General features: G+C 41.9%; 1 long non-coding RNA gene across 2 annotated transcripts in view; it reads left to right on the top strand.

The window, feature by feature from the left end:
- Positions 1-18,105, top strand: part of LOC106991187 (uncharacterized) — a 278,139-nt gene that overhangs the window by 133,257 nt on the left and 126,777 nt on the right. The window lies entirely within an intron of this gene.

Below are 18,105 nucleotides of genomic sequence, written 5' to 3'. Positions count from 1 at the left end.
CGCCTGGCCTGTTAGGCGTGAAAACAGACGCTAAACCAAGGCCACACTGGTTTATTTTTTTGTTTTTAAGACCACGCAAAAGTGACCTGGCATGTTTGGGAACCATTTAATAACGAGCATCAGATGTGAAAGCCAGCTTTTAGAGGATGTGCAGGGAAGGCTGTTTTAACTCCCCCTCCCCCGCATTCATTCATTTATTGTTTACTGCCCTCTTTCTCTGAATCCCGGCTGAACTAAGTTATGGGGAATGGGGATGATGAACAAACGAAAGGGTACCTGTACCCACCCAAACTTAAGGGCTGTGTAGGCAAGTCAAACATTTAGAAATAGCTTTACAAGTCTTGTGTTTCCTGAGCTAACTGTCGTGAAAGGGACCTCTGGAAAAACAGGAATGTACTCTAGGTAAAGAAGTAACTTTCAGACTGGAACATATAGGGTCAGGCTGGAGGGACTGTGTTCTCCAGGCCTAGGGACAGGTGACACTGAGGGAGCATTAATGTGGGCAATGCGCAGAAGAGGGATTAGCAAGGCTGAAGCCTTGAGGGATCAGGGTAGGGGTTCCGGAGTTGGGGGTGGGTTGGAAACAAGCTGGAAAGGATAGGCCTGAGTAGACCCTGGAGGACTTTTCAGGTTTGTGCTAAGGGCAGCTGGAGGACTTTTTGTTTTACTGTTTTTGTATGTGGAAGCAGGTTGAATTGATTGTTTTTCCATTAGGAAAAGATCGCTCACCTTTAGGGAGGGCATGTGAAGGGGATGGGGCAGAGGAGAGCAGAGCTGGAACAGGAAAGGCAGGATGTGATAAATAGTCTAGGAGTGAGGTATGGTGGCCTGAATGTATTACTGTAGTTGTTGTTCAGTCACTAAGTCATGTTGGACTCTTTGTGACCCCATGGACTGCAGCATGTTAGACTATCCTGTCCTTCACCATCTCCCAGAGCTTATTCAAACTCATGTGCGTTAAGTCAATGATGCCATCAAACCGTCTAGTCCTCTGCCACTGTCTTCTCCTGCTTTAATCTTTCCCATCATCAGGGTCTTTTCCAATGAGTTGGCTCTTCCCATCAGGTAGCCAAAGAATTGGAGCTTCAGCATAGTCCTTCCAATGAATATTCAGCACTGATTTCCTTTAGGATTGACTGGTTTGATCTCCTTCCTATTCAAGGGACTCTCAAGAGTCTTTCCAGCACCACAATTCACAAGCATCAATTCTTCTGTGCCAACCTTCTTTATGATCCAACTCTTACATCCATACATAACTACTTGAAAAAAACATAGCTTTGACTACATGGACTTTTGTCAGCAACGTGATGTCTCTGCTTTTTAATATGCTGTCTAGATCTGTCATAGATTTTTCTTCCAAGGAGCAAGCATCTTTTAATTTCATGGCTGCAGTCACCATCCACAGTGATTTTGGAACTGAAGAAAATGAAATCTGTCACTGTTTCCATTTTTTCCCCCATATATTTGCCATGAAGTGGTGGGACCGGAGGCTATGATTCTCATTTTTTGAATGTTGAGTTTTAAGCCAGATTTTTCACTCTCTTCTTTCACCTTCATCAGGAGGTTCTTTAGTTTCTCTTCGCTTTCTGTTATTAGGCTGGTATCTGCATGCGTATCTGAGGTTGTTGATATTTCCCCCAGCAGTCTTGATTACAGCTTGTGCATCGTCCAGCCCACCATTTTGCATCCGATTCTGTGTCCCCATGGACTGTAGCCTGCAAGACTCTTTGGTCCATGGAATTCTCCAGGTAGGAATACTGAAGTAGATTTTCATTTCCTTCTCCAAGTCTGCAAATAAATTAAATAAGCAGGTTGACAATATATAATCTTGGCATACTCCTTTCCCAGTTTTGAACCAGACATACCATTGTTTCATGTCCGGTTCTAACTGTTGCTTCTTAACCTGCATACAGGTTTCGCAGGAGGCAGGTAAAGTGGTCTGGTATTCCCATCTCTTTAAGAGTTTTCCAGTTTGTTGTGATCCATATAGTCACAGGCTTTAGCATAGTCAATGAAGCAGAAGTAGATGTTTTTCTGGAATTCCTTTGTTTTTTTTCATGATCCAACAGATATTGGCGATTTGATCTCTGGTTCCACTGCCTTCTCTAAATCCAGCTTGTACATCTGAAAGTTTTTGGTTCACATATTTTTGAAGTCTTGCTTGCAGGATTTTGAACATTACCTTGTTAGCATTTGAAATGAGTACAGTTGTGTGGTAGTGTGAACATTCTTTGGCATTGCTATTCTTTGGGATTGGAATGAAAACTGACTTTTTCCAGTCCTGTGGCCACTGCTGAGTTTTCCAAATTTGTTGGCATATTAAGTGTAGCACTTTCATAGCATCATCTTTTAGGATTTGAAATAACTTATCTGGGATTCCATCACCTCCGCTAACTTTGTTCATACTAATACTTCCTAAGACCCACTTGACTTCGCATTCCAGAATGTCTGGCTCTAGGTGAGTGATCACACCATTGTGGTTATCTGGGTCATTAAGACCTATTTTGTACAGTTCTTCTGTGTATTCTTGCCACCTCTTCTTAATATCTCCTGCTAGGTCCCTACTGCTTCTGTCCTTTATTGTGCCCATCTTTGCATGAAATTTTCCCTTGGTATCTCTCATTTTCTTGAAGAGATCTGTAGTATTCTTTCCCATTCTATTATTTTCTTCTATTTCTTTGCATTGTTTACTTAGATAAGAAAGCCTTATCTCTCCTTGTTATTCTCTGAAACTCTACATTCAGTTGGGTATATTTTTCCTTTTCTTCTTTGTCTTTCACTTCTCTTCTTTTCTCAGCTATTTTTAAGGCCATTTTGCCTCAGACAACTGTTTTGTCTTCTTGTATTTCTTTTTCTTTGGGATGGTTTTGATAACTGATTCCTGTACAATGTTATGAACCACTATCCATAGTTCTTCAGGCACCCTATCAAATCTAACCCCTTGAATCTATTTCCATTTTCCACTGAATAATCATAAATGATTTGATTTAGGTCATACCTGAATGGCCTAGTGGTTTTCTGTACTTCAGTTTAAATATGAATTTTGCAATAAGGAGCTCATGATCTGAGCCGCAGTCAGCTGCATGTCTTGTTTTTGCTGAGTGTATCGAGCTTCTCCATCTTTGGCTGCCAAGAATATAGTCAATCTGATTTTGGTATTGACCATCTGGTGATGTCCATGTATAGAGTCATCTCTTGTGTTGTTGGAAGAGGGTGTTTGTTATGACCAGTGCATTCTCTTGGCAAAACCCTGCTAGCCTTTGCCCTGCTTCATTTTGTATTTCCAAGGCCAAACTTGCCTGTTACTTCAGGTATCTCTTGACTTCCTACTTTTGCATTCCAATCCCCTATGATGAAAAGGACATCATTTTTGGTGTTAGTTCAAGAAGGTGTTACTGTAAATAGTGATCAAATGGTGGATAATAATAAGTAATTTTTAAAGCTAATATTTGTTGATTTGTTCACCACAGCTTTACACTTATAACCTGATTGATCCTGAGAACAATCCATTAAGTACTATTAGTACCATTTTATAGAAAAGAGACTTAGTAATTTGCTCTAGTTCTCAGCATTCTGGCTCAGTGACCAGGAATCTGCCTGCTAGTTCAGAAGATGCAGGAGATGAGGGTTTGATCCCTGGGTCAAGAAGATACCCTGGAGGAGGAAATAGCAACCCATGCCAGTATTCTTGCCCAGAGGATCCCATGGATAGAGGAGCCTGGTGGGCTACAGTCCATGGGGTGGAACAGAGTCTGACATGACTGAGCAATGGACCTGGCAGTCACCACTAGTTCTCTGAGCCGGAAAATGGCAGAGTTGAGATTCTATCCCGTGCTGTCTGATGTCAGTATCCATGAGCTTTTTATCATGGATAAACTGTGCATTCACTGTTTATCACTGTGAATTCAGGATATATTCAGTGATTTACAAGAAGATACAAAACAAACTAAGGTCGGGAATGAATGCCCTAAATAACCGCATTGGTTAGGTAATAACTTTTAGAGGACACATCTAGAAAGTTGAGTTTTCAAATTCTTATCATTTTCATCATGTGTTGAGAACAAAAGAGGGAATTTGTGACTCTCTACAGACTACCTATGATTATTTTTAAGTTGATACACTTTGATAAGACCCGGTCTTTCTGAAGAAAATAAAAAAGAAGTAAGTCGACAAAGTATACTTCACCTAACAGTTGCTGATATGTTATCTTTAAAAAAGTTATCCTGGGTCTAGTTATAAACGTGGAACATGTGTAACTCACATTTTGTGGTGTGATAGGAAAACTTCCTAGAAATGCAACTCCAAATCAGCTTCCAAATCTCATTTCTTGGAGAATGGAAATATAATTGGATTCGTGAAACCTGATTTCATCTGCTGAATGAGAAGAACGACGCCACCAAAGGCCAACAGTGAAGGCTTGTAGTATTGGTTAAAGGTAAATATCTCCATGGACCCCAAAATTCACAAATTCTAGAAACAGAATTTAATTACTAAGAATTTCTTGGGTTGTTCAGGTGATGGTGCAAGAGAGTGGAAGTCCCGTGGATAGTTGGGCATCCCTGTTGACTCACTGTAATTGATGCCCAGTCACTCTGAAAGAGCTTGGCTGAGTGCCATGAGCTCAGAGGACCAGTTTACCTCTGGGAGTAGGACTCACAGTACTGGGCATATGAGTTAAGCTGGACAAAATGTCTGAAGTCTCACCAGGAAGAATTATCTCCAAAATAAAAAACATCTGCCAAAGCAAAATTAATAAACATTTATTAATGGTTATAACCTGCAGTATTATGCCATGTTCATTAATTGCTGGATTCAGTGTTCATAACAATTTCTTTATATTTGAAAGCAGTTTTTAGATGAGATACTCGTCCTGAGTGAGAGTTCTTTAATATGCATGTGTTGAGAAATCACAGCATATTTTAGCTAAATAATTTCAAAAGTAAAATTATAAAATCTTGTATAGCAAAATTATGAAGTGTAGGGTGTATATAGATTTTGACATGGTTCATGTGATGTGAAAGGAAGAGTCTTAAGAGAATCTGGAGGCCTTAGTGCAGCCATGGGTCTTAAGCGACTTTGTTCACTCAAAACTGGCTTGTCATGAGGATTTTTTTTTTTTCAGTTTTGGCTGTGCTGGATCTTCATTGTGGTGGGCAGGCTTCGTTGCCTCATGGCATGTGGGATCTTAGTTCCCCAACCAGGGTTCAAACCTATGTTCTCTGCATTGGAAGGCAGATTTTTAACAACTGGACCGGGAAGTCCTATCATAGGCATTTGATCTTGTCATCTGGGTCTGGACTCCAGTTCCAAGCTATGCTCTTGGAATCTGGATAGAAGTGGTGCAAGGATCTCTGTGTTCTGGAATGTCCATACAGAACTCACTTGGGTTGAATTGTCTCTTAGATCTCAAGACCCTGCCAGCTCTGTGATCAGTTCTGAGACAGAAGCCTGCTCTAGAGAAAGCCTGCTGGTTTAGCCTAGTCCATAGCTCCTCAACTCCAAGGATGCTTTAGAAAACACATTGCCTGTTCTTCCAGAGATGGCCTGGAGCCAGGCTTCCTTTTAAAGCCTCCTAAGGGCTGGACGTGTGGTGAGGAGTGAATTATCTTCCCTCCGCAAGCCAGGCTTTGCCTCTGGGAGAGAAGGAGCAAAGAAATGGCTTTTGATGCCAATGCCTTCCCTAGGGAACACCTTAGAAAACTAACTTGAGTCCTGACAGTTAGTGAATATCATGCCAACTCTATTTTACAGTAACCTGGCTCTGTGCTGTCACTGAAGAAAAATGTAGTCTGAACTTTGACTAGGAGGGACAGCCCTAATAACTGCCCCAATTGGGCGATGTGATCATGATGGTGGAGGTGTTTAGAAACCTACCTTCCCTGGTCTTTTTCTGGCCCTTATAGTGAGCTGATTTGTTTATCTCCTGAGTGTCTCATCCCCAGTACTGCAAACTGTGCAGGAAATCATCTGTAGGGACCAGATATTGTGTTATGTTTAAGGTCATTGAAAAAAACAGTGGCAACCTCCCAAAGAAAAGACAAGTTTCTGAGTCTGGATGTGTTGGGTCAGCTGGGTCACCGTTGACTCCCCCAGGCCAACCATTACAAGAAAGAGAATTACAAGTCTGTCTTACCAGGGGAGAATGGATGTCAGGAACCTGATTTCTATATTCCCCTTAATGCTTAAAAAACTCTGCTCTCATGCCGGACATTCAGAGGACATTGAAGAAAATTTCAAAGGGAGAAAAATGTTTATTTGTTTTAAGCCTTGCTCAGTAATCCACTTATGCTATTTACATTAGTTAAAGAACCTTTCCATGTAAACACCATTAATTATGTAGTATAAGAGCCAAATAAAAATGCTAAAAAAATAAAAGTAATTGTAGAATAAATTAGTATAGCTTGAGTGCACATATATTATACAGAGACTGCAGTCTTTTACATTTTATCAAGGGAGGTGGATTTGTGATTTTCTATTGTCTGAGCTACTAGGATGGAACCAAGAGAAATGACATTTTTACAGATGGATACCAAAGCTGTTAAAGTTTAAACCCACACCAGCAATGAAATTATGGTTTTCACAGGAGCCTGGACTCATCCTGCCTCTCTATATCTGTCTTGAAAAGACTATGGGAGGAGACGTGGATTGAGTGTCCTATGGATTTCCCCAGAAGGTTTGCTGGAGCAGAACCTGACTGTCTACCTCTAATTGGTACACTCCAGGACTTCTTGAATGTGGTAACAGAAGACGGCCTATGTCTGGGCAAAAGGCAGTGGATGGTGTGCAGTCTGCCAGGCTCAAAAAAGGGCAGAGACTGACGCTGCTGAGGAAATCTGGTGTGGGCACCACGTAGTAACGATGACAGGATATATGTGTTTACCTTTTGTAGTATTTTGGAAGTTTTTGTGTATGTGATTTATTTTGATCCATCACAAGAATTCTGTACCATAGGTGGGGCATGTATTTTTACCAAGCCCATTTTCTAGGAAATTCTTCCTTGGGGAAGAACACAATGAAGCATGGATTGAAAAACATGTTCGAATTCTTATTTGTATTTTTCTTTTCCACTACCACAATTCATATTTCTTTTTAAATGTAAATGAAAAAAACATGGTTCAGTGTATAGCAATATTTTGTGCTATGTGGCATCTTTTAAGAACATTTGAGTGCATTTACATCATTTCCTCAGGGAAAGCTTTGTTTTACCTAGAGAAGCAGGAAATGGATTTGAAATGGGAAAAGTTTTTCAGTTTTATGGATTAAACCCATCTGTTATGTTCACTAAACCTCGATCATGGAAGAGAATAGATTTCTCAGAACATAAAGAGAGGAGAGAGGAGTAAAAAGTGCTTCTTTCGTTCCCTGCTTCCTATCTACACCTATCCAGGGAGCCCTGTACAGGCAAAATGGGGTAGCCAGCCCAGCTGTCAGAAAGAAACATGCCCCGACACAGTGAGCAGTCTTCCACAGAGTTGAAGTTAACACTTACTGCTTAAAAGAATTCTGAGGTATACTTTTTTCCCACTGCTTTCAGCATCTTTTAGAAATATGTTTAAATATTTTGCTAAATTATCTACTATATCTGCATAACACAAAGTAAAGGGAAGTTATCTTTCATTCATTTATTCAGAATAATGCTTACTGAATACGTACTACATGCCAATGTTGGGCACTAGAACTTTGGGAGTGAACCCAGTAGACATGCCCCTTGGTATAATGGAATTCACAAAGTGGGGGAGATGGGTGTTAACCAAATGATCTCATCAATAAGTATTTACTGATCTTGACTGCAGAAGTCCTTTTATATAGACAGCAAGACTAGTAGCTGGTTAGGTGATTGGGAAATGCAGGCAGAAGGAGCATGTGTATATATGTATACACAAACATAACAGTTTTATTTTTTACTTAGAATGCATAAACGAATGTTTATTTGCCGACTTTGGTAGGGCCCAGGTGTTTTCTTTGAGGATCAGTCTGATAACTGAAGGTTAACATCATGTTTCTTGCATAAAGCCCACTCAAAATGTATATAATCTATAATTTCCAGTTTCAAACACATTAGAGGGAGAACTTAAAGACACTTGTGAAGTAATTGGAATTCATTTAGAACTTATTATTTTCCCCCAATCTTTTATACTTATCTTGCCTACAATTTAAGAGCAATTTCCCCCCAGTTTTTTCAAGTCTTTTCATAGCAATAGCATTGAACTTAAGTTTTCATAGAAACAGTGACTCTCTTTTTTATGCTCACATTTGATCAGTTTATGTGATATTTAATTAAACTATATAATTATAGTAATCAAGTACAACTGCCATAAACAAGTTAGGGAACAAAAACAGCCCTCTCTTCCTAAGGCTAGAGCACTGCTAGGCCAGGGAGAAGTGATGAGGGTATTACCCGGCAGAAGTCGCAAGCATTTATCATGCTCTGGCATCAGTCAATACGTTTTCCAGATGGATCTGAAAACATCAGTTAATTTCCCAGAGGAGCTCAATTAAAAGAGTTTCTATTATGATTAAAAACTAATAAACATCAGTAAGGAAAGCAGTGGGTTCCATAAAAGTCTGTAACTGGGGGATGTGACTCAGTCTTCGGGTGTCAGGAAAGGCCTTGCAGACAACTTGACAGTTGAGTGAGGTCTGAGAATGATTAGGTGGTTGCTCAGAAAGGGGCCGGGGCAGGGGTCCGGAGCGAAAGAGTTCCGGGCAGCCGGGGCAGCAGAGCCAATGCTGAGGGGGCGGAGGGCGCACATATTGAAAAAGAGGAAGTGAAAGAAGCCAGCATTGTCCGAGCCAAGAGTGAGGCTGAGGAGCCAAGAGCGGAGGCTGGGGAGCCGCTCGGGGTGAGGTGCACGGAGGCAGAGGCCAGTTCACACCAGCGTTACCAGCTCTGAAAAGCAGGAAGACCTTCCTCCCTACTGACAATGGGAAGCTGTCAATGGTTATGAAGCAAAAGTCTGCTTCTGTGACCAAGAGCAACAGCCAATTTGTTGAGTTTTGACCTTCAAATCTAATTAGGGGACTTTGGATTATTTGTTTTTACAATCTAAATACATTATAGGTAGTGGAGGGGAAAAAAAATATTTTCTTAATCTCTGGCACCAGACTATCTCTTGGGGATAAAACTGTCCTTGAACAGGAAAATACACTCATCAACTGCTGGTGGCTCAGATGGTAAAGAGTCTGCCTGCAATGCAGGAGATCTATGTTCAGTCTCTGGGTAGGGAAGATCCCCTGGAGAAGGGAATGGCTACCCGCTTCAGTGCTCTTGCCTAGAGAATCTGGTGGACAGAGGAGCCTACAGGGCTACAGTCCATGGGGTTACAAAGAGCTGGACACAGCTACGTGACTAACACTTTCACTTTTCACAACTACTTGTGGGTCAAAGTTGAGGATATAAGGGTAGGTGTCAAGATCACACGAGATGCTGTATCTCTCTGCTGAGAAAGTAGGAGGAAGGGAAAAAGAAGGAAGAATTAGGGAAGAATAGGGAAGTATTCGTTTCTTAGGGCCACCATAACAGAATGGGGCTTAAAGTATCACACACTTATCCTCTCATAGTTTGAGAGACTAGAAGTCTAATAAGAAGGTGTCAGCAGGGTTACGCTTCTGCTAAGAGGCTCTCGCTTGAATCCTTCTTTGCCTCTTCTTAGCTTCTTAGGAAGCTAGTGGTGGCTGGCCATCCTGGGGATTTCTTGGTCTGCGATCGTTTCACTCCAGTCCCTGGTTCTGTGGTTACGCTGCATTTTCTGCCTCTCTTCTCTTCTTATAAGGACATTAGTCATATTGGATTAGGGCCCACCCTAATGACTTCTGCTTAACTTGACTACATCTGCAGAGACGCTATTTCTAAATAAGGTCACATACCCAGATATTAGGGGTTAGGACTTATCTGGGTATGTGACCTTATTTAGAAATAGCATCTCTGCAGATGAAGTAGAGAGGTGCGAAGGCTTAGTAAAATGGTGGGAGGTCATATGGCTAAGGGGTCACAGCTACTGAGAAACTGATGGTGTGAGGATGGTGGAAAGGACTAACTCAGGGTTTCCAAGTGCTTTTCTTACGGTTTAAGATGCAGCAGCCTGCAAAGCATCTCCCCCATTGTATCCAAAGGCTCCCACCTTTCCGGTGAAAGTTCTGGTACCTGTGTTTGCTGATGCTTTGGTGGTAGAGGGGAGGGAGCACGTGACAAGTGGAGTCACGGAGAAGGTTTTGGGTCCCAGGTTAGGGTCACCAGTGTAAACACAGGAAATGAAATAAAGTGAAACTGTTAGTTGCTCAGTGGTATCCAACTCTTTGCGACCCCATGGAGTGTAGCCCACCAGGCTCCCCTATTCTTGGATTTCTTCTGGCAAGAATACTGGAGTAGGTTGCTATTCCTTTCTCCAGGGGATCTTTCCAACCCAAGTATCAAACCTGGGTCTCCTGCATTGCAGGCGGATTTTTTACTGTCTGAGCCACCACACAGGAAACCTCAGAACAATTCAATAGAGTCTGAAAAGCTGAAAAAAGTACTTCTGTGACTATAACTCCTCCCCACTCCCATCCCCAGATACTCACAGAACTATTAGACTTCCACAATCTCCAGTACAAGGGTTTGGGTCAACTTTATCTCTATCTTGCTGAGCTAGGACCAGGATTTCAAATACAATTATGAAAACTCATGTTTCACTTTGTACTGTCAGCCTTTTCAAGGTATATGCATGCCTTTAGCTAAATTAGGAATGTTTGTGAGTTACTTTTTAAAAAAAGATGAAAAACCCTGTCTTCTGTATCTCTTGCCCTAGCATTTTCTAAATATAAAAACTCCACATGGATTGTCACTGGATTCCAGAATGTTCTCTGAAGTTCAGTTCTCATTTCTTGTCAGTTTCCCTCCTTCCTTCCTAGAATACCTTTCTGTTGCAGTTTTCTGTTGATGGCTGAAGTGCAGAAGCCTCTTGCCTGCCTTTCACTCAAGTTGGCGGCCGGCTTTCAAGATGAGGGAAAGGATTTCCTGTAGTGAGTCCAGATGTTTGTACTAGCGTTATTGCTATTAGCCATCAAGTCTGAGCGTAGCACAAAATTAAATCCGTCCTTGAGGCCTGGAAGGGAAGACAGGCTTGATAATAGTTTAATGTCCTCTGAGTGAAACAGCGGAAATGGGGGAAGAACCACCATCTCCATGAACTATGATCCCACAAGACAGCATTGCTGTTTATTTCTGTGCTTCATTTACACTGGTACTTAACATAAATGTGGTTTTAGAACACAAAAAAGCCCCTTTAAAACCTAAGTAGTTGGCAAAAGAATAATTAATAAAGCAGGGTCCCCCCCACCTCCGGCCGGCCCCCACAAGCAGCTTGAACAAAATGGGAAATTTTGCAGTCGGCCAAGGCATTATTTGTGGCTAATCTATCATGCCTCTGTGCAGGCTTTTACATACTATTGTAGGTATTTCATGAGTGCTGAGGCTGCTTAGGCAAACTAAAGCAAAAAGCAGAGCAATTATCCAGAGATTATGAACACCATATGAAGTTATGGTCGGATATTTAGGCAACATATCTCTAGGGTCTTCTCTTACTTTGTGAATCCTGCATGAGTTGTTTGTTGGCTGGAGTAGCTGGATAATGCTCTTCTTTCCCTGATATCTCAGTTGGTAAAGAATCCACCTGCAATGCAGGAGACCCTGGTTTGATTCCTGGGTCGGGAAGATCTGCTATAGAAGGGATAGGTTATGCACTCCAGTATTCTTGGGCTTCCCTTGGGGCTCAGCTGGTAAAGAATCTGCCTGTATTGAGGGAGATCCGGGTTTGATTCCCTGGGTTGGGAAGATCCCCTGGAGAAGGGAAAGACTACCCATTAGAGTATTCTGGCCTGGAAAATTCCATGGACTGTGTAGTCCATGGGGTCGCAAAGAGTTGGACACAACTGAGTGACTTTCACTTTCACTTACCCTTGAAGGAATTGGCTCACCCATCCTTTTCCTCACATTGTGCCTTGGAATAGTTGTCTTCTGGATACTAAGGGAAGATGAACCCTCTTGGTGGACCTGACAGTCATCCCCTTTAGCCTTTGAGAACCAGCCTGTCTCCCCCTTGAGTCAAGCTGTGTCTGCATGACTCCTGTCTGCAGAGGGAAGATGTCCCCCTCAGAGGAGGTGCCCTCCACTTTAGGGCCAGGAGTTCTGAGACCTCCCAGAGAATGCCAGAGGAACGGCCTCTGTGGCTGGACCCAAGGCCAAGGCTGTGCGCTGGGCTCTTAGTTCTGGATACTGTTTTTTTCTTTAATTCCTCTGTGAGGTTCTGTTTCCTAGTTCCTGCTCTGCCCTTCTTAGTCCTCACAGCAACCCTTTCATGACAATTATTCAGCAGTTATAAGAAATGCCAGTCTTCGGAGACATTCATGTTTTGGCCACACTGTAAGCCCCAGATCATCTTCTTGTAACTCTATACAAACTCTCAGTGACTAATTCATGTTAAAAAGACTAAAGCAGAGAAAAAAAAAAATCTTACCTTGAACAAGCTCATCGGTGCAAGTTATCTTGCAGGCCTAACATATTCTTAAGTTTTAAACGTTTCATTTTTAATTATTTTTTTGATTTGTGAGAATGGCATTGAAACATGTATAATATCATGTAAGAGTCGAAACGCCAGTCTATGTCCGATGCAGGATACAACATGCTTGGGGCTGGTACACGGGGATGACCCAGAGAGATGTTATGGGGAGGGAGGTGGGAGGGGGGTTCATGCGTTTGGGAACGCATGTACACCCGTGGTGGATTCATGTCAATGTATGGCAAAACCAATACAGAATTGTAAAGTAAAATAAAGTAAAAAAAATAAAATAAAATAAATAAAATAACAGCAAGTCAAGTTGGCCAGGCTCCAGAAATCTCTTGAAATAGTGATACATTTTAAAAGATTCTTTCTAAAATCAAGAGTGTTAGCTACTTTCTGGGAAAAAGGAGGAAGAGTGAAGAATACAATATTTGGGCAGATATGAATGTTAGAAAGTGGGGATCAGTTATTCCCATTAGTCCAAGAGACAAGAGAGGTATAATTGGCACAAGCCTGGTGGAAAAAAAGATATTTAATAGAAGAAAAAAACTCATTATAAGTACAAGGAAATTTTGGCATTGCCCTCTTGTACTGATGGTGACAATTCAATTATAGTACAGTCACATGTCTTATTTTGTAACTGTTAATTGGTTAAAGTGTAGATCATCTTTATGATATTTCTTCCTATGTGTGCACACGTGTGTGTGTGTGTGCAAGTGAATAAACAGAAACACAGCAGGGACCTAAGTTACTAGCTCCATTCATCTAGGGAAAGCTCATAACTCAGAGTTACTCTTCGCTTCCACTACCATGAATGAAGTAGATGCTTGCTTGTGAAGACATCTACTCACGGATTTTTGCCCCCCAGCATCTAATTCTAGGGTATTCTGTGACTTCTTGGTTTAGTGCTGGTGTCCTTTATGATCATCATGGACTGTCACGTAAGTATAGACAATGAGGTAGAACCTAAGCAAGTAGAATGGTCAGTTCATGTTTCACTGTATTTTTCTCTGCCCATCACCTATTTGAAAAGCTTATCTGATTGTATATTCTCTCATAGCTTGCTTGAATGTCTTCCTTCTTGGACTGGAAAGATAGGGAGAAAGAGAGAGAGACAGAGGCATTTGAAGTTTGTTGCCACCTCATATCACCTGTACTTTTGCAAGTGAGTTGCACGCCACTGTCTGCGTGCTATAACTCAGTAACTCCGTGGTAGCCTGGCCTTCAGCAGCTCTTCCTCTCTGAGCAGGTGCGGAGGAGGCCATTATTGCAAGGAAATAACATGTGGCTATCCAAATTGCATGAAATACATGTATCGTGAATAGATGAATTACATAGTCATGAAAACTTCTGAATGGAAGATCCACCACTTGCCAAACACTCACCTAGGCTGATTATGTGCTGTGCTTAGTCACTCAGTCATATCTGACTCTGCGACCCCATGGTTGTAGCCCACCAGGCTTCCTGTGTCCATGGAATTCTCCAGGCAGGAATACTGGAGTGGGCTGCCATGCCCTTCTCCAGGGGATCTTCCCAACCCAGGGATTGAACCCAGGTCTTTCACATTGCAGGTGAATTCTTTACCATCTGAGCCACCAGGGAAGTCCTTGGCTGAGTACAAGGCCCAGCAAACAGTGCAAAGCTCTGGCTCGCTAATTTTTTTATGTGTGTGTCACAAGTGCAGGTTTCTAGGACATGCGTTGAGGCAAATGGTGAGCGCAATGGAGGCATATTAGCCTCCACCACCCCTGACTCCCAACAATGGCCTAGTAGGAGCCAACAACTGTCATCCCTGAAGAGCTGCTAGTGAGTCCTATTCTTGGAGACAGTGTTGCATTGGCAGCCTCTTGATTTCCAAGCTTCCTGAGTTTGGCAGAGAGGACACTCCCCTTAGGAGGGGTTGGGAGAGTTCTATAGTTTTGTTTTAGAACTCTTCTCTCCAGCCTCAGGATAGAGACGGTTCCTCCTGACTGTTCATTGATTTTGTTAGCGTCCTGTTCCTTGTATTAAATTTCTCTCTCCTTTGCTCGCTAGAGTGGTTTCTCTGATGTGCAGTGGAGTCCTGACTCATGTGATGCTCAAAGATCACCTGGGAGCCCAGTGCACCCTGAGTCAGTCCATATTCTGTCACGTCGTGTTGCATTGAAGTCATTCACTCTCTCCATCTCTCCCTCTCTTTCCCACTACCCGCTGGGACCGCAGGCTATGAGGTTATTCATCTTTTAATTCTGCTCTATCTGTGAGAAAGCTTGGCACCTAAAATCCGCTTAGGAGATGTTTGTTTGAATAAATGGATGAATGACTAAACGCACAGGACCAAATATCCCATGACGCCAAATTCATGGGAGAATGAAAAACTTGTTAAAAATGCAATTTCGTTTCATACATATGCCATGCATGTATTTTATTTAGTAAAAGATAGAAAGGCACACACTTTTAGCTTGATATTAATCATTACCTTTTACTTAAACAGTCAAATGGGATTTGCTGCTCAGCAGATAAATATGTCTCTGTCCCTAGAAGACTAGCAATGCGCATTGATGAATGTGAGCCTTGCCTCTTGGCTCCTGCCTCCTACCATTTCATTTCTTCCTGGGTAAATTCTGAACAGGTGCTACTAGATGCCTCATTAACTGCACAGAGGTATGGAAATCGTGGGTGAGATAATCTCTCACCAGAAACAGCCCTGCCTTCTTTAAACACTGCATTGGACTTAAAGCATTGATTCTCTCTGTGTTGCCATCGGTGACGACACTAGCTTACAGTGCCAGGAGCTTGAATTGATGTTACATCTTATCTTCCTTCTAATCCTGCCTTCTTGTAATTATTCAGTCTGCTCTCCATCATTTATCTATCTGTTTCATTTCCCCATTAACATGTATTAAATGCCTACAAGTTGCATTGTAATAATAATAATAATATAGTATAATTTTAAAAGGCTTTCTTAGTTTGTAACTCATTTAATTCTTGCTAAAACTTTCTGAGGTCAGGAGGGTAGGCATTTCTATTCTCATTTGATTGGTGAGTGCAGAGAGATGCAGAAAGTGGAAGCGTCCTGCTAAAAGTTGTTCAGGAGGGACTTCCCTGGAGGTGCAGCGTGGCTAAGACTCCATATTCCCAATGCAGGGGCCGAGGTTCCATCCCTGGTCAGGGTACTAGATGCCACATGCTGCATCAAAGACCAGAGATCCCATGTGCCACAACTAAGACCCGGCACAGCCAAATAAGTAAATAAAAATAAGTATTAAAACATGTTATTCAGCAGAACTGGGCCTAAGTGGTAGCAGCTGACGTTACTTGTAGGGTCAGTATTTGTCTTGATGCCATACTTTTTATGGTATAAAATAAGACTATGATAGATTAAATAGACAATATCAAATCTTTAAAGTTTTGCACTGCAAACCAGTATATCACATAGGAGAAAACATGCATGTCTGGATGAGAGTTTGAAATTCTAGATGAAAATGTCTAGAATTAAGAGTACCTCAGTTCAATTATAAAAGGCGTTTCTACTATCAATGAATGTACATGGTGCAGCTACACGAAGGACCCATATAGAGAGAACACGGGAAGCGTAACTGGTGATGATGAATTTCTTTGGCATTGATGATGCTATCACAGCAGCCGTGAGGAGGTCGCACACTCACAGCATCCTGACCTGGTCTGATGACACGTGGGATATTGAGCAACATTCCCAAGTAGGAGAGCAGTCAGAGGAGGGGAATCGGGAGGGAAGAAATCCCAGAAAACAAGTCAAATGGGCATGGATTAAAGAGTCTGGGGAGGAGAGAGGAGAAATGAGGGTCAGGAGAGATGGTGTGAAGTGTTTTCTACGTGACATCAGAGAGTAAAATACACCAGTGAGAAAATTACAGTGAGGTGAAAGAAAACATGTTCTGACAATTAAAGGAATGCAAAAGTGATATGAGCTACACTGGGAGGTAATAGAATGAACAACGGAAACAGTAAAAGACTTTTAAAAACTTTTTCTTTCTTTCTTTTTTTATTTAGTTTTTTGGCCTCCAAAATCACTGCAGATAGTGACTGCAGCCAGGAAATAAAAAGACGCTTGCTCCTTGGAAGTAAAGCTCTGACCAACCTAGACAACATATTAAAAAGCAGAGACACTGGGAGGCAAAGAATACTTTGCCAACAAAAGTCCATCTAGTCAAAGTTATGGTTTTTCCAGTAGGCATGTATGGATGTGAGAGCTGGACTATAAAGAAAGCTGAGCGCCCAAGAATTGCTGATTTTGAACTGTGGTGTTGGAGAAGACTCTTGAGAGTCCCTTGGACTGCAAGGAGATCCAACCAGTCCATTCTAAAGGAAATCAATCGTGAATATTCATTGGAAGGACTGATGCTGAAGCTGAAACTCCAATACTTTGGCCATCTGATGCGAAGAACTGACTCATTTGAAAAGACCATGATGCTGGGAAAGATTGAAGGCAGGAGGAGAAGGGGACGACAGAGGATGAGATGGTTGGATGGCATAACTGATTCAATGGGCATGGGTTTGGGTAGACTCTGGCAGTTGGTGATGTACAGGGAAGCTTGGCATGCTGCAGTCCATGGGGTCACAAAGAGTCAGACACGACTGAGTGACTGAACTGAATTGAACTGGGAGGTAATAAACTCTTGGTCATTGGAAATGTGCAAGAAAATGACCACCTGTCAAGGCTTCAGGAAGGAAGGCTCCCTCGTGAGGTTAGATATTCATCAGCTGTCAGACCATCCCTGGCTGGGAGCCAGCTAAGAAGCAGGCTGCACCCAGGGGTCTGATTTGGCAGCTCTGCGTAGAATCTCTGCTGGGAAACCACTGGACCAGATGAGTAGACTCCACAGTTGAGGAAAGACTGAAAAGGACATCTCCTTTATATTAACTTTTATCTAAAAGTTTAAAAAAGGCAGTAAGTTTACTGGTAAGATTGCAGGCAAAAGAAGAAGATGGTGGCAGAGGATGGGGTGGTTAAATAGCATCACTGATTCAGTGGACATGAATTTGAGCAAACTCCAGGTGATAGTGAAGGAAGCCTGGAGTGCTGCAGTTCATGGGGGTGCCAAGAATCGGACATGACTTGCTGACTGAACAACACAAACAACACCAAGCTTACTGGAATTTGAGATCTAGTAAATCAGATCCCGTCTCATGATGCAGGCAGACAGGAGTACCCCAGCACTGAAAGCTGCAGCATTATCTTCATTGTTCACTCATATTAGGATGCTTCCATATGTTGTAGTTTATTGTATTCTGTTAAATTTATGGACGATATTATATCAAATAACAGAACTGCAAGTAGTAGAGGCTTTACAATATTTTGAATGAAATGAGGAATAACCATGGCAATCTTTTGTGTCATAGAGAGGTTTGTAGGTTATATTGGGTCAAAATAATTAATGCATAGTCATACATAAGGTTATGCATTTTTTAAAATAAAAAGACATATGTCCAATTATGCTGATCTTCTGTGATGACAAGTAGCTATTGGTAGCAGAACTCTTTGCAGAAATTTTTGTGAAACTAACGCTTAACACATTCCATTTACATAGGGTTTAGTGTGTGATAC

Source organism: Ovis aries, chromosome 5, assembly GCF_016772045.2.
Source record: "Ovis aries strain OAR_USU_Benz2616 breed Rambouillet chromosome 5, ARS-UI_Ramb_v3.0, whole genome shotgun sequence".
NCBI lineage: Eukaryota > Metazoa > Chordata > Mammalia > Artiodactyla > Bovidae > Ovis > Ovis aries.
Note: the sequence above shows the minus strand (reverse complement) of the source record. Positions and strands in the feature narration are given on the sequence as shown.